A 12,938-nucleotide genomic window follows, 5' to 3' on the forward strand; every position below is an offset into this window, starting at 1 on the left:
TCTATCACAGGGTTTTTTCTTTCTAACGGAATAGTAATAATATTTATATTAAGAAATTAAACTGTAACATTAGTCTTATGTTTTATGAGTCGAGTACATTATACAGCCGATATAATGTACTTGACTCTTTCAGTTAGCGTAACCTAGTTCTATATATTTTAAACTCTTGAAATCATTAAATTTACAGTATAAGTTTATAATATAAAAATTTATTATATATATATATATATATATATATATATATATATATGTATATGTATATGTAAAATACGAATAAAATCGTTGTGCAAATATTCATGCAAACATTGAACTAAATATGAATCATGAATCGTGTATTATGTGAACTGAAGCGTATGACATATGATATATTCTCTATGATATTTCTACCGCAAAAGTACGATACATCACATTTCGACACCTAGTGGTTACTTGTAAACTAAATCATTGATAAAATTGCTAAACTTGCTACAATTTAAATTGAGACATTTGGATTTGAAATTTAAATTTGATATTTGACGAAGTCTTGATCACGTAGAGTATAAATATGAAAAAGTAAATGTTATAATTAATAATAAATAATAAAATCATTTCATTAGATGTAATATAATTACTTACATAACTAAAAATGTTTATAATGTAAAAATATAGTTATAAGTTATATACATAAAAAATGAAATAGAACGTACAAGTAAAAATTCGTGTCTGATGACGAGCGTAATTTGCACAATAAATTAATAAATTAACTTATCAGAATTGAAAAATATTTTTTGTATTATATATCAATTTTATTCTATATAATATGCATATATTTGCATATATAAATATATTATACATTTCAAATTACGGAAATATTTTTTTAGGATTTCCAATGTGATATGTAATAAATAAAGTATCATTAAGCCTTAATTTTTCAAAAAAATGTTACATTCATTTTCCAACATAAACGAAAATAAAATTTGAATAAGTAAATTATACAATTACAAAACCGATCAATTATTAACTGATATACACATTATATGTGAGACTTAAAGTTAAAAAATACTCTCATTATCTTATAATATTAAAAAGATGAACAAAGTGTATCCTCATTGTTTATTTAATTAAAGTTTCTATGGAAAGATTTAATATAGGCGAAAGTTGAAAAGTTTAATTTTGATCGAATACAACCACGATCATGTATTGGTTACTTTTTCTACTTTCATATCCATTCGATATTATTGTTTGATCATAAAGCACAATAATGCACGGAAATTTATTACTTTAAAGCTACGGAATAATTTGCTTTTTTAAAATCAACTTGTAAAACTGCAGTTTTACAATATTTGTACATTATTAAAATCGATTTTATTAAATTATCGAAAATCAATTAAATTTAACTTTTTTTATTGTTTATTTGTAAATTCTAATGCAATTTTATTTATATAATATTATTATCGATTTTGATTGGTTTACTAGCTTCGAAGAAATATTCTTCAAAATTATAATAAAAAAATTAACGAAGTACAAATGAATATTACTTACAATTGTAAATTTGTTGGAAAGTACCGTGCATTAAAATTTATCAGAAATATTTTCAAATATAATTATATCAGCATACATTTCGCTCAGCGTCAAGGGAATGTCAAGTTCAGAAGAAAATAAATCTTTTTTTCTGTCTCATATCCACTTATCCGATTCAAATTTATAAATGCGCCGATTGAAATTTATAAATGCGTCGATTGAAATTTATAAATTCTATTTATACTTATATAATATTATTTATCATAAACAAAACAATTGTTGAAATAATATTTGATTCTTGAGTGCTGAAAAGTAGAGTTGCTAAGGTAGGAAAGAATTACTTGCCAACATATTACGCCGAACTTCTATGTTCTTTTGCATTATCTCTTGAAATTATCTACAAATTTCTGTATTAAATTTTAACATATTTCATTTATGGAAAATTAATTACTAATTTAACCATAATTTTATTACCATAGTTAACGTTGCTTATTATCCGAGAAACGCATTATAAGCCACATCGCCGACTTAATACAAACGTCAGTTACGAATGAAAGGGATAAGTTAAGAAAACAAATTTATAAATATTACTTCTTTAATAAAAAAAAAAAAAAACTGATATAAAGTAAATATAAAATAACTGATGATTGCTGCATAAAGCAATAAAGAGTATAATTAAATCCAGTATAAAGAAAGTGAAATACTTTAGAATGTAGAATCTCATTATTATTGACAAAATGAATGTAAATAGTGGCAATATATTTTCTTTAATGAAAATACAGACGAAAAATATTTCCAGAAAACTTCGATGTATTAGGTAATATTATTTACATGCTAGTCAAATAATATTTATAATCTCTCGGCAAAAGCGATACGTTTGTATATAAATATTTAATATATTATCTTTTATTAATTGTTATAATTGAGAAATATTATTAAGCAAGTTTTTAAATTAATTTTTTAAATGAGAAAATAAATAGAATCATTGTGCATAGAAAGATTTGCAGCTTATTAAAATAAGTAAAATAAATCATATAATCAATAAATAATCAATTATTCGTTATTCATATTACGATAATTTTTTACGTATTTTTTTTTTTTTTTTATAATTGATGTTTAAATTGATATTTCGCAAGTAACTATTTCCCTTTTTCATCTAAAATAAATTCAAAACTATGACGCAGTAATACATAGGTATTATTTTTAGTCGGTGGGCATAATGATTTTTATTTTTTGAATTTGTCGAATGTCAGTATTTTGAATAATGAAAATGCCAAAGATTTTAAGAAACATGATATTTTGTGATAATAGTAATTTAGAGTTTAGAGCTATTGTATATTATAATATATAAATAATATTATTAAAGTATAGAATTTTATATGCAAATTCAGTAAAATTATTTGAATAAAAATTATTATAGTAATATGTAATAAATATGTCAGCATAATTATTCCTTTAAAATGTCAAGATAAAGTTTTGCAATACTTTTAAATTTTAACAAATGAATAATAAAGTGATGAATATATTATTCGTCAAAATTTTCGAAGCATGTAATTGCATTTAAATTTCATTTAAATTGACAAATCTATTATAGCTATGAGAGTAGCTGGGAATTTCTATGTAAAAGTCTGTATAAATAAAATTCTGCTTCTAGTTTTGTTTAGTATAATATATATAATACTATCAATGAAATATAAAATGACCGATATTGAGAATTGATATTGAAATTAATTTGATGGGGGGAAAAAACAATGTTAAGCCACTTAAAAGAAGATGTTATATAAAACTTTTGAAGACATAATAGGAAATGCAAGTTTAAATGATTTTATATAATCTTCTTCGATAGAAAATTATGCATTCCATAACTTACTGAAACTAATCTGTTAAAATCTTAATTACTTTGAGAGATATGAAGTTAATTGTCTAGTACATTCTGTCCAATAATTTTGAGTTATGATCCTTCAATAAAATGCACTTTGCTTTATTTTTGATTTGGTGTTGTTTAGGTACTTCGTATACATAAACATATGTATATATATATATATATATATATATATATATATATATATACCTTCGAAATAATATTGCTTATAACTAGTTTGATGAATACTTTCTTAGTATAAAGTGGAAAATAAGATAAAAGCAAATTGAACCGTCGTTCGAACATTAATAATTAGTTCATAAAGTAGAATTTTGTCTATTTGTTTTGCATTCAATCACGCAAGTTAATATCTGCTCGAATTTTTTAATTTATTTTTTATAGAAACCATGAGATATAATAATAAAAGAAAATTTATATAATTCAGTAGCTGAAGCTTCGTTTTTGTTTATGTATCTGTAATTTATGGTAGCTCAATTCTCATTTCTACAATGTATAAAAACGGAGTATGGTTTTTTATAAATAAAAAGATAAATTTCTTTTTTTTAACATACACTTGTAAGTATCTATTAAATCTTAGAAAATAACTTACAATTACAGTCAATTTTTCATATACCGACATAATATAATATATTTATATATTGAAATATAAAATATCTTTTTCGAATATATTTCGAGCAATTAATAATTATTGTTTTAAGATTTTATTTAAAACTTTCGTTGAAATCGCTTTTCGTATTCACTATAACTTCATATACATTTTATATCATTAGGCATCAAAATTAATATAAATATGTCAATTATAGTACTCAAGACTATAACTTGCAATTAAATATTCAATTCTTTTTACACTGTACATTAATTTTCAATATTAACTCATATTATGTTATCTATTGCTAGTTTAATTCAATTAATTTCCCATAGTATTTACCTAATACATTTATAAAATTTAATTGAAAAGAGAACATAAAGTAGGAATAAAGATTCTCTCTTTTTCGATATGTTTATAAACAGATAAAGAATAATTATGTTCCCATTGTCAGAGTTTTACGTAGATACATAAATTGTACAAATGAGAAGAAACTAATATTCGTATTTCTGTATTCATTAAAAATACAAACAGATTTTAATAGCGTTTCTTTAAAAAGCAAGGAGCGTGTAAGACGTAATTAAATTCATTATCGAGATCGATAATACAATAATTCATAAAGCATTATAATGATGATAATGATCTAATCGGATATAGCAAGTCAGGTGTTCCGTAGAAATTACAAGGAAGAAATATATCAACACATATCTTATTCTGTTGTCGTACTTGGGTGTAAATTAGACGCAGAGTGTGCTATAAGTACTTCTTGGAAGCTCATAAACTATGGAGATGCTGTTTTAACTCCATATACAATGTTGCAAATAAATTATGGCAACGGTGCAAGTTTTATTTTTCCTTTGATATGATAAATCAAGCTTTGTAGTCTGGATATATTACAGTTCTAAAGTAATGTATAGTAGATGAATTTTAAGTTTCTAAATAGTTTGAAAAAGTATAAAATGGAAGATAATAGGGATTTGAGTAAGGACTGGGTGGCTATACGTGTAAAAATTTGATCAGAGATAACATTCTGTAAGACGATATAAGGGGAATTAAAGTTTTCATGCGTCAGGTATTTTTAATTTTTTTTTTTTTTTTTTTTTTTTTAATATTAACACTTAAAAAACGATAATAATAAACACTTAAAAAATTATAATAAGAAAAATTTATAAGATTATTATTAATGAATGTAGTAGTGCATTTAGAATTTTATTTCATACTTTATTTCATTTAAAAATGACAATTCATATAGAAGTTTTACAGACTACCATAGATCACTTGTTGTGGTAAAAAATGTTTACATACATAAGGCAAAGAATATATATTGTAATAATAATTATTTATATTTTTCAGCGTGTCTAAATCTTTACATTGGATAATGAATTTGCATATTTCTTTAACGTTTGAAATATGATTTTTTTGTTCTTAAGACATCTAGCTTAAATTTAATTATAAGTCATATCTTAGACACACACTACCAATGACACTTTAATAAAAGAAAAAATTTTTCTTTTTTATTAATTAAACTCAAACATATGAGTCACGATTCATCGCAAATTATTATTAATATCATTATTATTTCAAACAATTTATGATGATACTTTTGGTTAGATCATACCGATTTCGTTCACAATTAATAATTTATTAAGAAAGTCCACAGCTCAGCTTGCAAGCACAGAAATTCACATCAACTTAGGTGTAATTCATAAATTTATTACTTTGACGTAAAATAAAAAATGCCAAATATACCAAGTTTTTTGTCAATATTTATTATAATGTCTTTATTTAAAACTTCAAATGTTAATATAAATCTTAAGAAATAATCTTCAATATTTTCGTAGGTTTTATGGATGAAGAAATTATTATTTCTTTTTATGTACATAATGGAATGTTTTTGTACATATTGTTGATCATTGAGTTTATTAATTATATTAGTAATATAAAAATTGAATCAATAAATACACATATTCGAAAGATAATTCACTTATTAATTTCAATTTGAGGTATCTAATATCATACAATTATATTTAAGATTATGCAATATTAAAAATGAATTAAAGTTGTGTAATAATTTACAATTCTCATAAAAATTTTTTTCGAGCATTTAAAAAGAGATTTTCATATCATTGACTATGAGACATACGAAGAATTATTTTATCTATAAGGCGAACATTGATTTATTTTTATGTGAAAATTGAAATATGTTAAATTTAAATGCTTCATCAAAGTATGTAATTAACAATGAATTTATTGATATAAATAGAGATTCGCTAATGGTATGTATTCCGTGATTTAGATGGATACGAAGAGAAAAATATAACGCTATTCCCTTTTTTGACGATTAAAAGAATTTTTTTCAATTAATTTTTTCTTTCTTTTTCTTTTTTTTTTTTTATTTCAAATATTGATGTATTTATGATTGCATATGGTCGGTAAAAGGTGGAGTCAGTAAAAAATAACGATATAAATAATTCTGCTATATGCAGTATTTTGCAGAAAATTATTATTAACATTCTACACTTATCGAGAGATACATTATTTTCTGCAATAAAATATAGATTTTTTATATTATAAAGCCGGTTAAAAAATGATTATTACACAAACCTATTAATACAAGCAGTTGTCCAGTAGTCGTAATCTATATTTTCAAAGTTAATTTTCAAATGATTAATTAATATCTATAATAGATATAAAAATCTACAGCTTATGTTGCTTCGTGTGGAACCGAGCAACTTCGAGATAATATTATTTAATTGCATAATCGTAATTACATTTTAAGGTATGAAATTATAAATGGCAATATTTCATTTCACAGAAGAAAATAGTATATCCCGATATATGGAATAGCTGTTTATTCTGAAACTGAATACATGATAATACGTATAAAAAATAAAAAATAAAAAAGAATAATAAAAAATAAATAAACAAAATAAATATAAACTGTGCTAGCGCCTTAAAAAAAAAAAATTTCTAAATACCTCTGTTATAGAAGCTCATCGAGTAATAAAAGTTACAGAAAAACATTCTCAAACCTATTATTAAACTTTCTATGATTTATAAGCTAAAAATTTCTTTTGCTCTGCTTTTGTTCGGAATATTTAAAGCCAATATGCTTTCCACATGTATTACGAAAATTGATCTTATAATGGAAAAAGATTATGTTTGACTCAACTGCGGTAATATACTTATTTTAGTTACTATTTTATTCTATACATAAAAATATCGAATTAATGTATTCATTAAAAATCGAATGAATTCATTAAAAACGCAGAAAGGAATTATGTAAAGTGTCACTAAGTTAAATAATGTAACATAAATAATGAAAATAAAATAATAATAATAATGGTAGGTTGTTTTTTTTTTTGAATTAAATAAAAGCTTTCAATAGTTATAATTGTAACAAATTCACCAATATCTCTTTGTCATTGATATCGAAGGTTTTGTAGGCATTTGCAGTTAATTAAAGCTATCAAATTCTCGATATTTGAAAAAAGGTTTAACGCCGAACGTCACCAGATTATTGCAGAGTGAATTTAAGTATATTTCAAAAATATCTATAGCATATTTTTTACAATTAAAATAATTAAAATTTTTGAACAAATATATATTTTATTAACTAAATTTTATGAACAAATGCTTTTGATTTTTCAAATTATGTGTTCACTTAGCTTCAGTTTTTCTTTGAAACTCCTATCGATAAGATTTTGTATTAAAAATATCTAGAATCTGTAAAACTTCTACCTCATTCGTACGACTTGTCTAATTAGGCAGTGGATTTTATTAATGAGATGTTTAAATTTATAGACATAAAAAGTCTTTCTAACTAGAATGAATAAAATCGATTTTTTTTTTTTTTTAAATTTAGATGATAAAAATTTTCATTCTTTTTATATATGTCGAGATATCTATCTAAGGGGTATTTAAATTTCCATTATATATGATGGGAAATTTTTTTCATTTGCGTTCAGGTACGCCAACTTTTCATATAACATCAATTTTCATATTTAATAAAAGTTGTTATTTTTATTATCTCATATTTTTATTTAATACTTGTGGAAGTTGATTTTTATAATTTATCTATCTATCAAAATACATATAATTGCTTTAAGAATTTTAAAAAATTCCGCAACGATCCAATTATAAAAGTATAAGAATGTCATTATTTTCTTCAATCGATTATTATTTATGTATTATAGAAATAATTAAATTTGTATATATATTTAGAATATATATTTCATCATTTCATTTGAGAAATATGCACATTTATACTAGCTGTGATTTTAAAGTATTGTAGTTTCTCTTAAAATAATGTTTCAAGAATTTTATTTTTTGCGACAGTTAATTTGTCACTCTACTATTTAGATTTTAATGAATTTTAATATTTCTTGGCAAACAATAAAGCAGTACTAACGAATACACATAATTACATTCTATATGTAATTAATTTCACGTTGGTACACGAGCACCAATTAACGTTATATGCGTTAATAATTTTCTCGGAATATGTTTGAATCATTGAAAGTGAGCGAGGTAACTGTGCCAAATGAATTAGTAGGTGAGAGTATTCTTATACTGTGCTGTATATATTTATGTATTTGAGAGAATCATTTTAAAAATCATAATATTCAACTATATAAAAGCAATATTCCTTAATTATGAAGTCTTGTATACAATTTCTTAATGAAAATCGGTTTTCTTTTAAATATCTATCCTCTAATCGCAAGGTCATTTAATGCAGGTTACCTCCAAATTCATTTACCTATGCACATCATCAACGACGCTTCATTAGTAACGTACTTATACATAATTTTCCTACCCTATGCCCATCATCTTGGCAACAAGTACAATAATTATATTATTATTTTTGTCGTAGATGGAGAAAGGAATATTCACGAGAGTTAAATACTCGTGGAAAATGGTGCAGAAGTGAATTACAGAATATAAATATTAGTCTTGTTGTTGTTTTTTAGAAGAGTATAATATTCCTTTTGTACAATGGAAATTCATTTATATAATGGGAGCACATTACTGGAAAGATGAAATAATCAGAGTTGTAATCATTAAACTATTGCATCGCAGTCTAATAGTACTTTTCACATACTCAATTTATATATTACATACTTTATCGTTAATTTAGATATAATTTAAACAAAAATTATTGTTATGCCATTTATGTAATAACTTTCTATCTTGTTATGAAATATTTGATGCCAATAGCATATAATTAATAATTATATTACATATTATAGAGACAATTTTAGATTAATATTATAGTATTGAGAGAGAAAAAAATTGTACAAGAGTAAATATGTATGAGCTTTGAAAACTAATACTCTTACAATCATAATATGAATGTATTGGCAATGTAATTCATTAGTGTCAATTTACTAGAATATATAAAACATATATTGAGATTAGTTATCTATTTGTATTTTCTAGCTCGTATGAACCTTTACATCACCTAATTCCTATACTATTCCTATATTATTAAGTTAAAAAATCATTTTTGTCCTTATGGCGTTATCGTTGAAATTGAGCATATCTCGAGCATTTCTAGCGAAACTTCTATCATGCATTATTCACACTAATAAAACTTTTTCTTAATCTATCACAATATTTGTCTTACTTATTAATTTAAACGAGTCATACGAGTAACGATGCTGAAAAAGCCGAGCATGCATTATTACTCAGCCCAAGTTAATCCTTAATACCATTATTTACATTAGATTTAAAACTGAAAAACTCGGATTATAAATTATAAAGTAGTGTGTTTAAAATTATTAATATTAAAACTAATTATTGCAATTAATAGTGAAATTTATAACTGAGTAGGAAACAAGTGAAAGTAAATAATGCCATACAAAAAGTGACATGCTTGTAATATAACTGATTATGAAGTTATGTTTTTATGTAAAAAAGCTGTAGTTATAAATGTACATACAGGATGATTTATATCGTCTTTTTGCGGTAAAATTATGAATACATGCAAGAAAAGTAGATTCAGTAAATTAAAGAAAGATGATTAATTCAGAGCGTACAAGAACTTTGGGTTTATAATAAGAAAAGATTCTTTCGAAAGCAGTGGAAATTTATTTCGTTACGCGTGATATGATAAAGGGGATGATGATAAGGTATGGTGAAATAATGGAGATATGGGATATATGGATTAAAGTACGAAGAACCATAAATTACAAATTTTTATGAATCTATTATTTATTAAATAATCGTGCAATCGTTTACAAATACAAAAAGCCGAGCGTTTGTGCGCATAATGGAACATGTTCAAAACAATTGGATTTTGTTTTGTTTTGGTTTTTCTTTACAAAGACGTTTTAAATTTCATAAACTCGACGTTTAATAATAATAATAATAATAATAATAACAACAACAACAACAACAACAGATTTAATAATAAATTATTAAATATTAGAAGTTGAAAATGCTATTGGTAAATATATTTTCATCCACTATCAGTTGAGTAATAAACAAAATAAACAAAAAGTAGGCTGATTTTATGCTTTTAGGCGCGAATTATCAAATGAACATACCAATTTACATTGAAAGCGCTTTAAGGATAAAGTTTCTCGAGCATCAAAAAAGCCGAAGGAAACGTATTCTCAGCTGGCGTTCAACCGGATAAAATGTTTTTAATAGTCAGCCAAAGAAATTAATAACAGAACAATTACTACCCGACAGATTAGTGTTTAATTTAAATTTTATGCATATAAATTGGTCTCCGTAGTATCCGCATGCGCACGTCAAAGCCGACACAACCACAGCGAGGACTCGAAGCCGAAAAGCCTGCACAGCCATTAATGGATTATCCTTCACTTTTCACCCGATTCATTATAGTAATAAGGAGAAAAGGTAAAGACGCGTGACAATGTAAAAGGGAGCCGAGGAGACTCGTCGTTGCGCTTGGAGAAAACGCGCCAAGAGGCCGCGCGTGCGTAACGTAACATGCACATTAAATGCACATCCTCGCATTAATCTTCAGCTACAACTCTCTTTCATTCGCTATTTTATGCCGCGCGGAGTGGTATCTTGCTAGAGCTAGCAAACAAGCGGTCCGCGGGAGTGAGAAAGACAAATACTGGGAGCGAAGAAGGTAAGGTTGGGATAGGAGGACCGTCGAGTGGCTACGAGCGGGGGAAGAATGGCTGCTTCGGGGGTTGGATGCTGCCTGAGCGGTAGCGACTCTCTCCTTCTCTCGCGCCCTTGCACGCGCGCGCGCGCGTTCCCACACGGGCGTCCCCCTCCCACCCCCTCCCGCCCCCACCCGCCCCAGCTCTCCCCATCCCCAAACGCCAAAAACCCCCCACCGTCATCGCCACCACTATCATCCCCTCCCGTCGTCCCACCCCATCTCACTCGTTCTCTCGTTCTCTCGTTCTCTCGATTTCTCCTCCCAGCTCTTTCCTCTTCCACCCTCTGGGCTTTCTCTTGCATTTCGAACGGGGGTGGCTGGCGGTGTTGCGGAAAGCCGGAGAGGAGCGCGCCAGTTTGTGCCAGAGCCCCGGCGAGCTCGGACGTGTGCGTGCGTGCGACTCATTGCTGTGGGCGCTCCGACTATTATGATAACCACGGCACGGGATGACAATGTGATAAGGCTGAGCTCGCTCGCAGCCAATGCGGGGGATGTGTTAAAGGCTGGACCGGATGCGGCGAAGGCGACCGGTACTATGAATCGGCAACTTCGCGGCGTCGATGGCACGCCGAGAGCTGCTCGGGTCCTTCTTTCGTTTTCTTCGTTCCAAGGGATGCGAATGATGCTGGTCTTCGTCTGCCTCGCCCTCGTGCTCAGACCCGCTGCCGCTGAAATAATTTATATCGGTGAGCTGGTTGCTTGGGCATTCTTATTGTCTCGGCGAATGAGCGAACGAAGCCTATGGGCTCGACAACCTTTAGCACTTTATGCTTTTTCTGCATCGTCCTCGAGTAGCTTATCCATTCTTCAATTTATTTGCACTCGACGCATGCTGCTGCATATTTAAGCGTATGAGCTTGAGCATCAAACGCGCGAATCTCTTTATTTAAGGAGTTATCGATTTGAATTTAATATGCCATCGGAATGATTTAATATTGCGTTAATTGCAATAGTTTTTATTTTATCGTCCCAAAAAACTTAAGGTACGTAATTTTGGCGCTGTATTTTTATAAAATGTAATTTACACGATCTACGATAGTAAGAGGATAATCGGCTGATAAGGAATAGAATTTTCTTTTCATTATATTTATATTGGTTTTGTTTTTAATGAATTATCGAGTGGTTTGTCGAGTGAAAGCTTATAGTTGAAATACATAAGAAATTATTATGCATTTTTATGAAATTTCGTATGCGCGATGTTGATTTTTATATAGAAACGATGGATGCGTCAAGTGGATTGGTAAGATTAAATAGTATGTTTGTATTAATTATTATATATTATTAAATAGTATGCACTATGTTTCTTATGGATATGTGATTTTATTCGAGCTTGTCCTTATTTCAGGTTCCCAATTTTGTATTTTAGAATAGTGCATTGCAAGTTCGAGGTTTATATTTATCTTTATTTTATCGTTTGTTACATGAATTCATTTTGCTTGTGAGAAAGGAACATTTCTCAACATTTACTACTACTCATTCAAATTTCTGCTCAAATTACTTTTTAAATAAAAATTCGTATATGAAAATGAAGTTCTCGTTAGAAATTAATATATTAACGAACTTTATAAATTATGATATATTTCTACATATAATTAATTGGCAGAAAAGCTTTCTTGCACTACAATGAAATGTCGAATAAAAACGAGATAGGAAGCTAAAGAAAGCTATTTTTAGCCAAATATTTGTAAAATACTGATATTTCAAAAAATATCGTAATTCCAATTACATTTAAATTTAATTATTAAATTATATAACCAATAATTATACGATAGTTTTTTTTTTTTAAAATTATTATTAAATTATTTTTTAATGTTATTGTATCA

This window comes from Ceratosolen solmsi, unplaced genomic scaffold, assembly GCF_000503995.2.
Source record: "Ceratosolen solmsi marchali unplaced genomic scaffold, CerSol_1.0 scaffold47, whole genome shotgun sequence".
NCBI lineage: Eukaryota > Metazoa > Arthropoda > Insecta > Hymenoptera > Agaonidae > Ceratosolen > Ceratosolen solmsi.